Consider the following 17,209-nt stretch of genomic DNA (forward strand, 5'->3'; position numbering starts at 1 on the left):
GTCTCGCGCTGCTGAGCGGCAGACGCACGCGGCAGCAACGGCTGAGCCAGAAAGCCAGAAAGAGGGGGGAGGAAAAAAAAAGTCAAAATTCTTTCAAGATGAAGCCGCTGGGGAAGACTCAATCTTCTCCACCAACCGGCTCTGATTGGAACATTCTCGCCTTTGAACACGGGGACCGCCGGCTTTTATCAGGATGCGCTGGCAAGGTAGGACGCCAGCTCCTCGCCCCGACAAGGAGAAGGCAGCTCGCGCAAGTCCAGAGCATCCTGGAATAAGGCAAGGGAGGAAAGTTAGTAAAGACACCCACGCAGCCTCACCACAAACAGAGGAACCTGTTCTGCAACGTGCCCGTGTTCTCTGGGAGCTATACACACCAGGGCACCATGTCTGCAGGAGCTCAGCATGGGGCAAGTGGCCCAGCCATACAGGCCACTTGCCCCACGCTGGACTCCTCTAGACAGCAGCAATGGCTGAGCCATTTGCCGCAGGATGGCTTGGCTTCTGCCGTGGTGGCTGCCCACGGTGGTGCCGGATGCCTCTCCCCCTCACCGCCACGCTGTGATCCTCTTGAAGGAAAGGCAGCTTGTTTAGGGATGCACTTTCAATCTTGGTGACTGCCTGCTAGTCAAAAAGCCACCAAAAGGGGCATCTCCCCACATATTTTAATTTCCTCCTCGGTTTTGGAGATCACTACGGCAGGAGCCAGTGGCCTTGCGTGCTCCCCATTCAAGCACCTATCGGTACAATTAATCCCGGCACCGTTCTGAGCAGCGGCACAAAGGGCCTTTGGTGTAAGGTCCTTTATCTGGGAACAAAGAGCTGCCTGTGGGAGAGAACCTGAGGTTGCACTTTTCCCGCTGACGAGCGTTTCGCGTACACAAAAGCCGAGCCACACAGAGCGCCCTGCGCGCGCGTCAGGTCTGGGAGACCCCGCGACGCATTTTCCCAGAGCGTGCCGCCCACCCGGATCCCTCCTCCTTCTCCTCTGGGAGGGTCCTTCCCCCTCTGACCCCATCTAAACCCCATGGCCGTCCTCCTCCTGGGCAGGGGATGGCCCTGCTCTGACGCCGAGAGACTCCACATGCGGCCTGTGAGAAAGCGCTCCCGTCCGGCTCAGCCCAGGGCAGAGCACATGCTCCACGCACGGAGCACCCCGCAGACGGCGGCTTTGGAGCCGTCGCGTGCATGGGAGGTGGCGTGCTGGGAGGTTTCGACACTCAGCAGCCCCTCATGCCCGAGCTGCACTGCGGGGAGGCGAGGCTCTTGCTGATGCAGCTGACAGCCAGGAGAGCAGCGAGGAAGACTGTAGCCAGGGAGGAAGGCAGCAGGCAGAGCATCCACGGGGCTGGCAGTACGTGGGGTGAGTCGGAGGTACCCATGGTGGAGGTGCCAGGCGCGGGGTTTGGGAGCCTGGGGAAGGTGTTGGCAGATGCTGTCTGCCAGCTCCCTCTGCAGGGATGGGGCTGGCAGCACTGTCGGCATGCTGTACAGCCCAGGCACCCTCGTCCTTCCCCAGGAATCCTGTCTCCCCTGGGGACCCCTCCTGCACACCCGGCCACCCAAGCATCCAGTGCAAGGTCAGGGGTCTGCACAGAGTCCCACCCTTGTCGTCCCTGGCTGTCGGGCCGGGCAGGCCAGGCAGTGCAGTTCAGCCCAAGGGAAGGGCTGGAGTGCTCCCTATCGCCACCCACGCTGGGAACCCGTCCTTACGCTGAGCAGGGCGCCTGCTGCTCCCCAGCGCCGAGGGGGGAAATGCGGGGCCACCGTGGGAGCTGAGCCCCCACCCCATCCCTCTCCAGGGGAACGCAGGGGTTCAGACTGCCCATGCCCACCAACGCGCGCTTGCCCCAGGTCTGGGGTGAGCCGATGACTTGCCAACGAACTGGGAACAAAGGGAAGAGAGGAGGGGAAAAAAAAAATAAAATAAAAAGGGGCCTGTATCACAGCTGTGGCCCTTCATGCCAAGGGCGTTTGGCCCATCATCAAAGGGGATCGGATTTGCTGAGGCAAATGATGACACATCCACTTCAAGCGGGGCAGGTTCTGCCTGCTGCTGGAGGCGAGCCACCAAGAGTGAAGAAGTACTGTGGGCACTTAATAATAGACTCATTATTTCTGCATTATGGCAGGGCCCAGAGGCCCCAACTGAGATTAAGGCCCCTTTGTACACACCACACACACACGCACCAGGGCAGACAGTCCCTGCCCCGGAGAGCCTGGCCGAGGATGGGCAGCACCGCCGGTCCCAGCACCATTGCCAGTCCCGGCCCCGCTGGCACCATGGTAAACTCACGGCAGAGCCCGAGATGCCAATTCCAAGGATTCTCCAAGGATGCATCCTCCATTTCCTAATCTCACACCTGCACCGAGATATAATCTCACATGGGGAGATGGCCATCGGCTGGCTGCATCTCCCTCCCAGTCCCCCCATGCAACCCCAATGTCCTACAACTTCTGGATGGGCCAAATCCAGCTCCTGGATGACTGGGAGTTGCTTGGCACATGGGACGGAGGGGGACGGGAGCGCTTCCTCCCTCCAGCCCTCCCTTGTCGCCCACCTGCCAGCCGCTAACTGGCTGAAGAGGGCTTTCCGGCCGCGTGCTCCTCGCCAGGAGCTGTTTCCTGACGGCCGCGAGACAGACTGAAGCATGTGAGAGTGGACAGGTGCCAGCTCTGCGAAAAGCAGATCAAGTGGCAGCGCCCGGGATACGGGGAGGGATGGGCGTTCGTTTCCTCCCGGTCACACGCCGGGTTGAGCCAGGGAGGGCAGATTCTGCCATTTTGCAAGCAAAGCAGGGCCATGCCAAGCCACGCTCCAGCACCCATGCTGCACACACCCCCGCCAAAACACGGTGCTTGGAGCCCAGGGCTTTTGCAGGACGGCAGGCTCCTGCCCTGCAATCGCACGCTAAGGACACGTGCTGCCCGCTGCCCAAGTCCTGCCAGGTCCCGCTGCCAGGCCCCGATCCCGCAGAAAGGCGGTACTGACGCCGGGAGAGGACGCGAGCCAGCTGCCTGAGTCCAGCCCTGCACTGCAATTACTGTTCTATTAATACCGTGGGGATTTCGGATGTCAGAGCCCGGTGCGCCACGCTGGGGTCAGCTCAGCTGGGGAAGAGCTGCCATCCCTGCCCACGTAGTGGATGCGCCCCGGTGCTCGCTGATTTGGCTTGCCTGGGGGAAAAGCTGCTTTTGCTCTGCCAGGCTGTGGGCGAGGGGAATGGACAGATCCCACAGCCAGCCTCTCGGCCCTCCCCACTGGCCTTAAAGCAACTGCTGCCTGCTCAGGATGGGCATGTTCCTGCCTGGCCCAGGGAAAGGGGCTGCCTGCAGCAGCTCCCCACCATGGGGACAACATGACCAGCTACACTGGGCAAGCAGTTCTGTGGCCAGCAGGCAGGAGAGATTTATAGGTCACCATCCCCAGCAGGAATGGCCATGCAGCCACCCTCCGCTGCCACAGAAATAACTCACCCGATCGGGAGATGCCAGACCTGTTCAAGCCGTGAATGCCATTGACCAGGACGTAGGCAGCAAATCGACCCGCAAAACCGCCTTTGTTTCCAGGCCCTGCTATGATGGGGACACTCCTGCCACCTCCCTCCGTGGCCCCATTGCCCTGTGGCCGTGGCTTCATGGGGCAGGGGCCACCAAGCTGAGCCAGGCTGGCGCGGATGGAGAGCCCCAGAGTCCCCAGGGGAAGGAAGGGAACGCGGTCAGCACTGCAGGCCTGCCTCCGCAGGGTAACCGTTTGTGGCAGGCTGAGATCCAAAAGGCCCCTCTTCCCCCTCCAGCTCCATTTTTTTCCAGGTTGTACTTTTGGAAAGAGCCCAGGAAAGGAGTAATGATATTTAAGAAAAAAAAAAAACAACAAAAAAAACCCAACAAAAACCCCACCCCCTCCCCAAAAAAGGTTACTCGCTGCACATCCAAAGGTTCGCCCCACAGTCGGGGCGGCTCGGCTGCCAAGCTCCATCCCATCCCGGCAGCGCGGAGCGGGAGTTTCTGCCAAGATCTCCCTCTTCTCTCCTGCCTGGGGCAGTTACCCAAATCTCCATGCTGCTCTCTGCTCGCTTCCTCGGCTCTCCTCGAGCACTGAGCCCATCTGGAACTGCTTAAACCCAAATATCCCCCCCCTTCCCCGCCTCCCCCACCCCCAAAGTCAGATTCTTCCAGAGTTAAAACAAGCACAGAGTCAGGAGGGGGTGCCGGGCCAGGCTGACTCGCTCCTTCATTTCAGTTTAATTTCTGGGGAACTAGAATAAATCTGTTCCTGGCGATCGCTCAAGCCCTGCACATTTTTCTCATTAATAAAAAAAGGCCTTGGATCGCACGCCGCGTGTGCGTGCGCGCCCGCCGAGCACCCCCCTCCCTTCCCCACTCGCCCCGCGGGGTCCCTCGTTCGTCCCAGCCCTCGCTTGGGCAGGCGGCCGAGCACCCAAGGGACAAGCAGGACTGGTCCGGAGCTGGGAGGACAACAGGACACGACAGGACTAGTGTCCCCTCCCCGGGACGAGTTTTGGCAGCCCTGCACGACGGCCACACCTCGGAGAGGAACAGGGAGGCCCAAATCCCCCCCCTACAGCTGCTGCCGGGCAGGAAAGCCCTGGGGGAGGGCTCCCCTGGGAGGGGCGAGGGACCCAGGGAGGGGGTGTCCCTGCTGTCCCCTACACCACCCACACCCCCCCCCCACCCCGGCACTGCAGCCCTCATGGGGCCCCCAGGGCATTCCTGGGGAGGGGGCCGGGAAACAGGTGTTTGTCAACAGCTCCTGCCACATCCATGAGAAACACCAGGCCCCGGCAGCATGGAGCTTAGCGACGGGCAAAAATAAAATAAAAGACCCCACAGCAATCCCCTGCCCCCCCCCTCCCCAGGCTGAGACCCTTGGCCGGCACGCGCTGGCACGCGCGCAGAGAGCGGCCATGGGGCTGGTGCTTGGCCCTGCCGCCACGCTCCTGCCTCTTCCCAAGATGGCTCCCTTTCCTCTTCAGAGGGGCGGCCATGCAAAGCCGGCTCTGGACTCGCTCCCTCCTGCCTCAGGGAGCACGGGCTGGAGGGCTCGGCTACCCTGAGGGGAAAGCGGGTGGCAGGGCAGGGCTGCAGCCCCTCTGGAAACCGGATGCAGCCCCGCTCACAAGCTCGGCCCCACAAGGCCTCCACAGCCATGCTGAGGGCGGGCGATACCTTGCCAAGAGCACCAAGCGCCAGGCCTGGCCCTCCGCCGGCCGGCTGCCCACCCGCCCTACAAAATGGCTCCTGTTGGGCTCCCCATGGAGTTTGAATGGGGCCCGGCTCTGAGAGGGAATGGCCCGTGTCCTGCCACCAGCCCCGCCCCAGCCTGAGCGCAGGACTGGTTTTTGAGCAACAACAAAAAAACCAACACAACAAAAAAGCAAAACAGGAATTCAAGTGTCCCAGCCAGGTGGGAGTGCCACTGCAAAAGGCTGCCTGGCCTTCAAAATGGCAGCCCGTCCCCACAGGCATGGGGCTCTGCCTGGCTCCCTGCAAGGAGCTTCCTGGCTGTGGAGGGGCACCCCCATCCCCACTGTCCCCCCAAAACACTTCGCTTGCAAACACGCCCATCCCAGAAGCGACGCCAGCTCGTTATGGCTTCAACCTCGGGGAAGTTCGAGGCGATGGCAGCCACTGGCTCCACTGCAGCCCGTGGGGAGAGTCCCCCATTTCCCGGGGGGGTTCTCCTCGGGGTTGGGGGGCGGAGCAGGCTGGCACCCACCCTGCCACCTCCTCCAGCAGGGAATGGGGATCCCGACCCCGGGGCTGCCCTGGCACCCTTCCCCCAGCACGGCTCCCAGGCGGAGACGCTTAATCCCGACAAACCAGTTTGACTCAGCACAACAGGAACAGCTACAATTTTAAAAACATGCAAGTCTGTGATTCAGATTGCTAGGGCTGTTTTAATTAAACGCCAAGCTCCCCTGCCTCAGTGGTAGCACCAAACGGCTCACGGAAAGAAAATGCAACAAACTGGTTTCCCCAAATATCTCTCGCAGTAAGTCATCACAACAAAACAAGGAGTTTCGGTTCATTCCTTAAAAACCAGAGGCCGCTATTCCCAGTCGTGAGGGCCAGGCAGGCACGGCCTCACCGCCCCGCCAGCCAAGCCATACACTGGGGGAGAAACACAGGGCTGCAAACAGACCCCAGTGCTGCAAGTTTTCCCTCTCCGCATGCTCCGCTTGACACAAAGGAAAGCCCTTCTCCTCCCCGCCTCAGGAGTATGGATGGGGCGGGTTTCCTCAAGCGGAGCTTTTAGTGAGAAACCGGAGATTTAATGAATCCCAAGCATTACAGAGCCCCACGACCCGCTTTCCCTCGCAGTCCTACCCCAAGCATCAATAAAACAGCAGGGCTAACTTCCCCCCATCACCCCGCTGAGAAACATGCCATTTCAGTGAAAAGTAATTAAATGGAAAGCAAATCTCCCTGCCAAGAAAATACCTGGCAGTTCCAGTCCAGGGGTCAATTAAGCAGGGGTTTGCTGGTGCAGAGAGGAGCATGGTCAGCCTGCGTAACGCCCGGCTGGGGTCTGGGAGCTGCCAACAGGCAAAGCCCAGATGAGGAAAACCCCCCCCTAGAAATCCTCCTGCTTCGGGTGAGTTTGGGTATTTCACTAGAGGCCTGAGTCGGCTCAGGGCTACGCACAAACACGGTGCCTCTGCACGGGGGTCTGTGGGGGAGTACATGGGAAACCCCAACTTTAAACAGAGTCCTGTGCCCAGCGAGGCTGCTCAGGGCAGGAGCTGCCTGGAAAAGCAGCTCCTTGGGAGAGCAGGTCCCAGTCCCAGCCCACCCGCACCCCCGGGATGACGGGCAGATGAAGCCTGCGGGCATCCACGCTCCCTTGGGCTGGAATGTTTTGAAGCCTGGGGTTTTATCCCCGGACGGTCAGCAAGGGCCTTGAATACAGCACGTTCCCCACTCGGTTTCCCTGTGTCTGCTCCCCACAGGGCCTCTGCTCCCACAGCCCCACTGGGACAAACTCCTCAGCTCCAACCCTTGCGCTGGAGAAAGGATCCGCTGTTGCCCCCGGATAGAGCATTCCTTCTGCAGCCGGCCTGGGGACTGCTGAACCGGAGAAGAAAAACACATTGTGACTTCAAACAGACCCAGCGCACTTACAGGATCTGGAGAGAAACCATTTTCTCCTCGGCAGCACAAAGCCCTCACTGAGCTGCTGCCGAGCGCGGCTTTTCCCCTCCACCCCCGTGGGGCCTTATAAAGAAACCCAACTCCCTGCCACCCCCCCAGGAACGGGCAACGCCGTCCAGCCCCGAAGCCCCTTGCCCTCCCAGTCGGGCACTGGCCGCAAGCCCAGCCCATTGCCTCCTTGGAGGGGGATGGCGAGGTGGCCGGGTCTGGGGACCGCTTGCTGCTGTCGTTGTCTGCAGGACGTGTGCGCAGATTTATGGCCACGCCAGATTTACGATCAGCACTAAAATATCCAAACGAACGTGCATGCTAGATTTACAGTAACCGCTCGAACGCGCCGGTCCCTGTCAGGAAGCAGCGTTGCGAGCAGACAGAAAAGCCCAGCGCAGCAGAAGCACAGGAGCTGGCTGACCCTGACGCGAGCAATGGCTTTCCTAACGCTGGGCAAGGCAGAAACCTCTCCTGGCTCAGCTGCAACTTTCCCTCCAGCTCAGACAAGAGTGAAGGAGAAAGAAGAAGGAAAAAAAAAAAAAAAAATTCCCAGGGGAATCGGGGCCAGTCCCAAAAATGCTGGGCTGCTGCCAGCCAGCCCCGAAGCAGTCCCATCGGGCTGGCACCCAGCTGGGCCCTGACCTCCTCGGGCGGCGTGTTCGGCCCCTGACCCCTCCGCACGCTCGGGAAGCTGAGAAAACCCAGCGACTCCTCAGCAGGAGCTGTTTATTTTCTCTCCATCCAGCTCTTCACGCCGCTCCATCCTCGGACGGTGGTGGGGGAGAGGCTGGGGCGCCCCATCTCCCCAGGGACTTGGCGGGACAGTCCCTGGACGATGCATGCCGGTGCTGCCAAGCCCCCACGCCGGGTTTCCTTCCCCGGCTCCCAAACCGCTGCTGGGTTACGAGGGGCTGCCCGAAGGCGTGGAGCCCCGCCAGGCTCCCTGCCTGCACCTCTCCAGCAGGCAGGGCTCCCCGAGAGCTCCATCCCGAGAGGGCTGTGTGCAGGCAGGCTTCTCCCTGCCCCTCCTGCCGCGGGGCTCCCGCTCAGCCCGGAGCTCACGGACCGAGCAGGCCCACAGCTCTGTTTCCTACGGCGTACAAAGCAGAATGATTTTAAATTTTTTTTCCCCTACCCTTTAAAGAAAAAAAAAACAATCATAGGGAGGGAGGATGAAAAGAAACACGGGCAACAAGCACCCCCTAAACTTTCTACAAAGCCCAAAGCCGGAGGAAACGTGTCCCCCCAACAAACCGCAGCGGGGAAGGGCTCCTGCCCACGGTCACCCCCCGGTGCCGCGGCCCGCGGGACGACGGTGAACGGCAGCAGCAGTCCGAGCACAAAACTGCCTCCGACCACACAAAAGCCCCCCGCCGCCCCCCGCCCGGGCAGAGGCATCGGCAGTTCCTCTCCACTCGGGGTTTCTCCTTCCCAGCCCCCTCCCGTGGCTCCGGCAGCGGGTTCGGTTACCGGACACCGGAGCGTTGCCGCCCCCGGCGCTGCCGGCCGGAGCCGCGCACACTTTGTGCCGAGACAAAAACCCTCCTGGCCCCCCCCTTCTCCTCCTCCTTCTCCTCCCCGGTGCGACCCGCCTGGTCCGCCCCGGGACCCCCCGATCCCCCAGCGGGGCCAGAAGCCGCTTTTCTCGCTCAAAGCCGCGGAAGGCGACCGCTCCGCGAACCGGGGTTCACCGAGGGGAGGGCGACACAATTAACGCTCCCTTTATCCCCAACTCCACCGGAGCGCGGGGGGTTGTCCTCCTCTCCGCTTTCTCTCGCCCACCCGCGGGGGCGGGTGAGCCGCGGAGCACAGCCCCGATTGGGGATGGATGCGGCACGCGTGGCCGCTGGCCCCGGCGGTCCCACGCCGGAGCCTCGCGGGTTAAGGCGGCGGGCGCGGCGAGCCCCGCCGGGGAAGGGATGGAGCCGGACACAGCACACGGACACTCCTCCGGCGGCCCCACCAGTTCTGGCACGCCGCGAGATTCCACTGAAAGAAATATTAATTTTCCAGTCCTCTCGGTCGTGGCGAAAAGCCTCGGAACATGAACCGAGTATCCAACGAGGCGCCGCTTCCCGCCGGCCGCGGCAGCCGCGCCTCGGCCGCGCCGGGCTCGGTTCCACGGGGCGTTGACTCTGAAACCTACTGAGGGCGGCTAAGCGCTGGGAGCGGGGCTGGGGCGCGCTGCGGCGGCGAGCTCCCCGCGGGAACAGCCGGGTCGTCCGCGGCGCGCCGAGCCGGCGGCGGACACTGATGAGGCCCGGTGGGCCGGGGACACCCTGGAGGGTGCGTGTGTGTGTGCGCGCGCGATCGCACGGGCCCCGGTGAGGCGGGCGGGCGGGCACGCCCGCCCCGGTACTCACCCTCCAGAGCGCGGCGGCCGCCGGGGAGCAGCAGGAGCAGCAGGAGGGGAAGCAGCGGCGGCGGCGGCGGCGGGGCGGCCCCCGGGCGGGCCGCGGCCATGGCGGGGGGCGGTGCGGGCGGCCCCGCCGGGCAGTCCCGAGCTCGGCGCCACGCGCGGCTCCTCTCGCCGCCGCGCCACGCTCGCGCTCTGGCGCCGCCGCCGCCGCTGCCGCCGCTGAGCCGCGCGGGGCGGGGCCGGGCCGCCAATCAGCCCGCCCCTGGCAACCCGGCGCCCCTGGCGACGGCGAGCGCCGGCGCCCATTGGGCGGCGGTGGGGCGGGGGCGGAGCCTCCGCGGAAAGATGAATCGGAGGGGGCGGGCGCTGCCCGGCGCGCCCCCGGTGGCCCCGCCCCCCGGCGCGGGAGGCGCAGGGCGGGGAGCGCGCCCCACCCAGCGGCCGCCCGCGGAACTGGGCTCTTAAAGGGGCCGCGCTCCCGGCCTGCCCCGCAGCCCCAGGCCCGCCCTGCCCTGCCCCCACCGGCTGCGGCTGAGTGCGGGAGCCTGTTAGTGTGTGTGCTGACGGGCCACGGCCCCTCTGTGCCCCATCACTGGCAGCCTGGTTTACCTGTGCCACCTACGGCCATCCCATCCTCTATGGTCCCATCCCATCATCTCATGCATCCCACACTGTGCCATCCCGACCCACCCCATCCCGTCCCATCCCATCCCATCCCATCCCCACCACACCATGATTCCCACCATGGTGACAGGGCTGAATGCTGTGATCCTGGCCAGGGTGACATACAGAGAGCACACTCCCCAGCACACCCCCCAGCACCCCTTTCCCAAACCCCAGGGTGCTTTCCCCATCACAGTCCTCGTGGGAGACAGTGCCAGCTACCATGCACGCATATGAGTGCCTCAGTCCTCTCCCCGATCTCTCCCCCCATTGCCATGGGGAGATTGTGGGGCTCTGTGTGGGACAGACTTTGCTCCCTTGGCATGCTGCATACACACCGTCTCCATGGCTGAAGCTGGCACTGCCACATCCTTTAGGACAGACAAATCCTCACAGTGCCAGACACAGAACATGGGCTGTGACCTGTCCTGGCCCTCTGTGCTGCACTGCAAGCCCCCTCCTCAGATGCCTGGGGAGGATTGGCCTTGGCTGAGGGCTGAACAAAATCCCCTGAGTCCTGATTTGGGGGCATGTTGATGCCCCTGGTCCCCAGGGTGGTTGGGAGTTCCAGCAGGTCTGGGGTAGTGGGGTGCATGTCTGGGTGCGTCACCCCGGGCAGCTTTACCATCACAGCACAGCCATCTGGGCTGCCCCCGCCACAGCCACCTGCCATGTGCAAGCTGCGCCTTGTCACAGTGCTCCCTGCCCCAGAAACCTGCCCCAGAAACTCCTTCACTGTGCAGCCATGGCCCCAGCCCCGTGCTGGTGCAGCAGGGCGACCACAAGCCCACGCTACCAGTCACCTTCCTCACCACTGCTGGCAGGAGCAGGAATTTGGGAGGTTATCAGGGCTGGCTGCACTCAGCCTTTCTGCCGTGTGGATGTATTCAGAGCATGTCCATACCACCTCTTCCTTCTGCTGCACAAACCCACCAGTGTCTTAGACGGGCATTCTCCTTCCTTGTCCCAGATGGATACAGCTTCCCAAGCCTGGCCAGAGAGATCAGGACAGGCCTGGTCTCTGCCTGGGCTGCTGAAAATTTGGAGATGACCGATTCCTGTTGCAGGAATGCTGGCTCCCTCTGGGAGCTGCGGGGAGCCTTGCCTGGGCATTGTGCCCCGAGGGCTGCCGCAGCGCCCCAGCACCACCGGGCACGGTTCCTGAAGGGAAAAGCCATGCTCGAGAGAGCCAGTGTGCTAATTTAAGATGGGACATGACATATGACTGTGATAAATCTCTGCAAGGGACAGGAGAAGCAGCAAGGGAGGTGATGCACTCTCCAGGTTAAAGGAAGTGGCTTGGGAGCTAAGCAGCAGAAAGGGGGTCGCTCCAGTGTAAAATACCAAAGTTTGAGCAAAGAAGCAGAAGTTGTTGGTTTGGACTTGCTGTCACTCAAGCAGATGAGCAATGGAGCAGTGAAAGATGAAGCTGGCACTGTTAACACACATGCCAGGGTACGATGCTGTGCCAGTGGGGAAGGAGAGTAGTGGGGGCTGATGGAGATGCCAAGAAACTTAACCAAGGGTCAGACTCAGTGTGGGAAGATTCGCTGTCTCCCCATGAAGTCACTCCCGGGAAATCCTCTCTGCCGGAGACACCGTACCAACCCCTGCAGCCAGAGTCTGCCAGATTAGCGAGATGCAGAAACCTCATTTATTCTGTGATTCCAGAGGTCTGAGTTACCCAAGCACAAAATTTCTGAACGGAGCACATGGGGAAATTGCTTATTCTCACTTGAATAACTCAAAAATGGCTGAACCAATTTTACTTAAACTTTCCCCAAGAATTCCCCTTGGAGCCAAGCCATGCCTGGCAAATTTCAGCCCGAAAGGAATTTATTTCAGAAAAGGATGAGAAACTGGAGCAGGGAGAGGGGGGCGCAGGCAGGGGGAGGATGCTTCGTATAATCGCCTCTCTCCCCATGTGCTGCAATTAATGAGCCCCCACTTGCTCCCGCCGGTGCTGCCAGTCGGCCTCTCCCCGGGGCCTCCCACTCCCCCGGTGCAGGCGGGTGCAGCACTGCGGTCCCAGCTGGGGGCTGAGGATTTCGGAGCCTGGCCAGCAGCAGCACAGGTAGCTGGCCAGGGAGACCCGGGTGGCTGCCTGGGTGTCGCAGCGACAGGCGGCCTGGGGAGCAGATCTGGCAGGGCTCCGGCGCCTGCACAATAGGAAATAACTGTGGTAACTGTGTGGTATTTGCTGTCAGCGGCTGGCTCTATAACGCCAACCCGCCTGCTTGTGCAAGGACTTGGTGCTGAGGACGGTGCTGCTGTGGCCCCCGGGGGATGGGGTGATGTCGTGGCTGGGGGACACACATGGCTGTAGAAATACGGGGATCTCCCAGCCCCACAATGTCCCTGCACACATGCACCCATCCCCGGTCCCCTCCGCCGACACCTCCCTGGCACCTTGGGGCGATGGCTGGAGCTGGACAGGGCCGCAACAGGGACAGCACAACGTGGGCAGGGATGGGCTGAGAGGTGAAATGCGGGGCCTTGGGGTACGCAGGGGAGCGTGTCTGCAGCACTAACCTGAGTTAGTGATGCTCTGCCTTAGAACAGCCCTCCAGCCTGCATGGCAAAGCTGCAGTGCCCACAGTGTCCCCAGGAGGCATTCCCACGCAGATGGGGAGCAGCAGGACGGCAGGATCTGCTGAAAAGAGATGAAAGGAAAGCCTCAAAAAGTAGCAACAGCTATGGACATTCAGAGGACAAACCTCCCAGCCCAGCCCTCTCTCTGTGAGAAATTCCCCACCCAGAGACCCCAACCTGCTGGAGCAAGCTTGACTTTCACTCCTCATTTCCAAACGCAGCCCCAGCGTGCTGCAGTGGTGGCTCCACATCACAGTGGCGGCTTCACATCACAGTGGCACACACATGGTGTGTGTCAGACCATGGCCGTGCACACCGGTGCACCCAGCCACCGCCCCTCACCTCGTTTGCATGCAGCAGCCTTGGCTGTAACTTAATAAGGAGAGGGTGATTAGGGAACAATTATTCCTATTTTCTCAGAAGATCTAAGGGGCATCAAATGAAATTACCCAGCAGGAGTTGTAAAACAAACAGAAGGGAGTGTGTTCCTCGCCAGGCAGCCAGTCCTGGGAAGGCATCGCCACGAGATAGATACAGGGATGTGTGTTTGAAGGGTGGCACTGACTGGATGGAGAAAAAAAACCCTGCAAGAGGCCTCCATTGCCTGCTCTCTGGGAGTGCAGCTGTGCCAGGGGTGCAGGGAGTTGAGGTGGGGGGGGATCCCCCGCTTCTGGGCTAGGTACTGCTGCAGCAGGACCGTCGTGGTATCAGGTGGCATCTCCATCTGCCCTGTCCGAAGGGCAGCACGTGGAGGGACAACACCTGAGCAGGCACCTGAGGCAGCCGTGTGGCTGCTGGGGGGGTTCCCTGTGTCATCCCTGGTTCCAGGGGGGCCCTGGGGGGCCCTGTCGCCCCATTCCCAGGGCAGGGAGTGCTGCCACGTGCCAGCTCGCCCAGCCGGCGCGTTTCCCGCCGGGTCAGTGCTGGCTCCAGCCTGTCTCCTTCCCAGGCTCCCTGGGCGCTCGCCCCTCCGGGCACTCCTCCCTGGGCTGCCGGGCGCTTGGCGCTGCCAGCGGGATTGGGGCAGCCGGCAGCACCTGTGCCAGCCCGGCTGGGCCCCAGCGAGGCGGCCACCTCCTGCCACTCCTGGTCTCCACTTCAAAACCCTCTCCCGTCCCACCCACATCCACCACCCCTCACCTCTGGCAGCTTCAGGATGCAGTTAAACACTTCAGCACTTAAAATTTCAGGTGCTAATTGCTTAGTAATGAAAACTTTAATCACAGGGCAATTAAAACCCTAAGTAGCTGTGGGAGATCCATTCCATGTCAACAAAAAAAAGAGTGCCGTCACTGCTCTGGCACCGCCCTGGCACGGTGCAGAATGGCACTGCCGGGAAAGCCCATCCTACGGCCCCCACTGACCCCCGCTCCGGGGAACTGGGGAGCCCTCCCCTTCCCACGCCAAGCAGGAGGTGGCCAAGGAATGATCAGCTACCGCCGTAAAACTTAAAACCCAGCTAATTTTGGATTAAGTGCCATATGAAAGGGTTTTGTTATTTTAAATCTCCTACTTTCCAAATTCCCAGGATTAAAATTCTCTGCATTTATTTTAACCACATAACATTTGCAGACAAATCACTTCTCCCAGTGCAAAGTTTGAAGCAGGCTTAGGATATAAAGACCAGCCACAAGCTTCAGGGTGGAATCGCTGCAAGTATCTGCCAGCAGCCACCAGTCCCGTTTGCCGGCGAGGGCTTGCAGGAGAGCTCGACCACCATTTCTGCAGGGGGAAAGGGCCCAGCCTGCTGGGTGTTAGAGCCCTGAGCCCTGGGAAGAATCGTGAGGAGGAAGAGTGGCTGGAAACCTGGCTCCTGGACTGATTCCTGCACTGCAGATGAGCCCTTGGGAAAAATCCGATGATGTTTGTGTTTGAAGAGCCGGCCCTGTCTTTCTGCCACAGGGTGTATGTTGCAATCGTGCTGATGCTGTTGAGGTGACACTGTCCACTTCTGTATTAGCCCTTTCTTATCAGATGCTGACAACTGCTACATCAAAAAAAAAAAAAGTCAAAATCAGCGTTTGTGCCCTTTCCCCCCTGCTCTGCAGCCCACCAGGTCCAAAAAGGAAAGAAGGTATCTGGCCTCACATGGCGCCGGCTCTGCCAGGACAGCACTGGGGGGGTGGGAGGCAAAGCCTCCAGGGCTGGGAGACAAGTCTTGGCCCCAGCTGCCGGGAGGTGTGGGAAACGTGGGTGCCTGCGGGCAGCAAACTGCCCCCCACTCTTTATCAAAAGCAGCATCGGTGTCTGGCAAATGTCACTCTCCCCCATGCTTCCCAGCTGGGAGGTCCGTTTCCTCCCACCGCCTCCCATTGCCCCCTTCCCCTCGCTGCCTTCCTGCTCTGCAGCAGGACAGGGTACAGTGGGATGGGGCAGGGTGGGACACACTTGTGAGGGGGTGGCCGTGGGTCTTTGGGGGCCCAAGGCAGGGATGTCAACCAGTGATACCCTATGGTGGGGTACTCACCCAGCATTCGGCCCTCTCAGGCACCTTCGCTGACCAGGCAATTAGCAGCCTGGCTCCATTAGTGAACAGTTTAGGGGGCTGCAGCTGAAATGTGGGTGCAGACACAGTTTGCATGCCCGGTTCTGTGCTGGGGGCAGCCCAGTGCCTGCCTTAGTCATGGGAAGATGCTTTCCGAACATGGAATGATTTAGGGACTAAATCCTGCCCTGTACCCCAGTCTGACCTCACAGAGCCTTTTCCAAGTAGAGGGTAATGACCCCCAAGAAGGGGAACAAGATATCTGAGAGTTCATGCTCATATCTGAAGCATGCAGAGGTGCTCAGCAGATGCTCCTGGATGCAAAAAGACAAAAGGCCTCGCTTGACACTGCATGTCCTGCAGAGCCGGTCGCTCCCTGGACCAAGTGCACAGGCACTGGCACCGTGTCCTGCCGAGGCTGCCTGGGGGGAGCTGGAGGTGACAGTGGCAGTGGGAACAGTGGGGCTGCGGCAGGGCCAAGCGCAGAACCTGGGCCCTGCCAGCCCCCACCTGCCCACCCCCTCTAGGCACTGTGGGCCAGGGGCAACCCTTGGAGCAGTGGGGCTTTCCTGGACCCCAAGCTGAAGCTTTGGCATCCCCCAGCCTTGGGGGTACCCTGGTCCTGCTTCCCACCCCACCTGGAGCATCCCTCGCCCAAAGCCAGCTCCGGATGCTGCGCCTCCCGTCGCCATGGCAACCCCCATCCTTGCTGGGTTGCCATGGCTCCCCGGCCCCCAGCCACAACCGCATCCTCAGCATCGAGAGGACCCAGTGTTTTGGGTCCTCAGGGGCTGCCACCACGGGGGACGTCACGTGGGGCCTGGGAACGGAGGGACAAACAGGGGGTGGGAGGAGGGCTGGCATCTCCACATCACCCTGGTACCACGTGGGGATGGGCTCTGGGACCACCCGGGACCTTGAGGGGCTGGTGGGGATGGGCTCTCTTAGGAGCATCACTGATGGCAAGGGGGTGGCATCACTTCAAGGGTCACTTTCTTTCCAAACTTGTCTCCTTCCCACCCAGGGTTTCTCTGCTTGGTGCTGCTGCCCCAGACCTGCAGGGCTGTATTGGTGGGAAGGCATCCAGGTGCCAAAGCCCTTTGCTGTGGCTGCGTGCTGGCAACCTCAACAGCACCAAGCACGTGTGACCACCCCCCTGTACACTGCTGTCCCCTAGCCACTTTCCCCTTGGAGCACCGTCTCACCAATTGCAAACACCCTGCCAGGCACTCGGGGAAACCTCAGCGTGGGGCTCATGTCGCTGCACTTGCCGTGCTGGGGTTATGGCTCTGCCCGGCAGCAGCGTGCGAGCCTGGAGGGCTCCAGGCTAGCCGTGCTAAATAAACACAGCCACCGTGAGAAAAAGGCAGCCAGGAATAAATAGTCAAACAAAATAATAAGCCGAAGGAATAAACAAAGCGGGGACGTGCCCAGGCATGGCACCAGCCTCCGACGTAGCGCTTCCAAGCCGGGCTCCGACCCAGCCCTGGTGCCCCGTGGGTGGTGGAGCCCAGCCTGCTGGCAGCGCTCTGGCTGGCTGTGCCCCCCCCATTCCCCCCGGCTGCAGGGATCCCCTCTCCCTGCCACGCCACATTCCTGGGGTGCCCGAGGATGAGGGTGCAAACACCCTGGGAGAGATGCCAGGCAGTGCCTGGCCTGTCTGGGATTTGCATTCGCTGCCCTGGCGCTCAGCTCCAGAGGGATAAGCCCAGGCTTAGCTATTGCTTCCCCTGGGGCTGGCTCCCAGTTCCTAACCACCTACCTTTGCCGTAGCCCTTTCCCACACTAACTGGGGTTAAGGGAACTCTATGGCCTCCGTACCCCTTCTCCCCTCCAGTGGTCATGAGCTTTTATGGTTTAAAAATTTTACTGAAAAGCGGATGGTGTGAGGGTGGGAAACGGGCAGCCTTGCAGGCAGGGGTCTGCAGTTGTGGGGTCTGGCAGGA

General features: G+C 61.4%; 1 protein-coding gene across 2 annotated transcripts in view; it reads right to left on the reverse strand.

The window, feature by feature from the left end:
- The window catches only part of EPHB3 (EPH receptor B3), a 30,008-nt gene extending 20,389 nt beyond the window's left edge, over window positions 1–9,619 (reverse strand). Inside the window, exon 1 of one of the 2 annotated variants that reach the window (XM_074912826.1) lies at window positions 9,528–9,619. The gene's annotated coding sequence lies outside the window, so the exon portion shown is untranslated. The remainder of the gene's footprint in view (window positions 1–9,527) is intronic. The other variant, XM_074912825.1, reaches the window with a different exon arrangement.
- Window positions 9,620–17,209: the final 7,590 nt, after the last annotated feature.

The sequence above is a fragment of the Athene noctua genome, chromosome 8, assembly GCF_965140245.1.
Source record: "Athene noctua chromosome 8, bAthNoc1.hap1.1, whole genome shotgun sequence".
Lineage (NCBI taxonomy): Eukaryota > Metazoa > Chordata > Aves > Strigiformes > Strigidae > Athene > Athene noctua.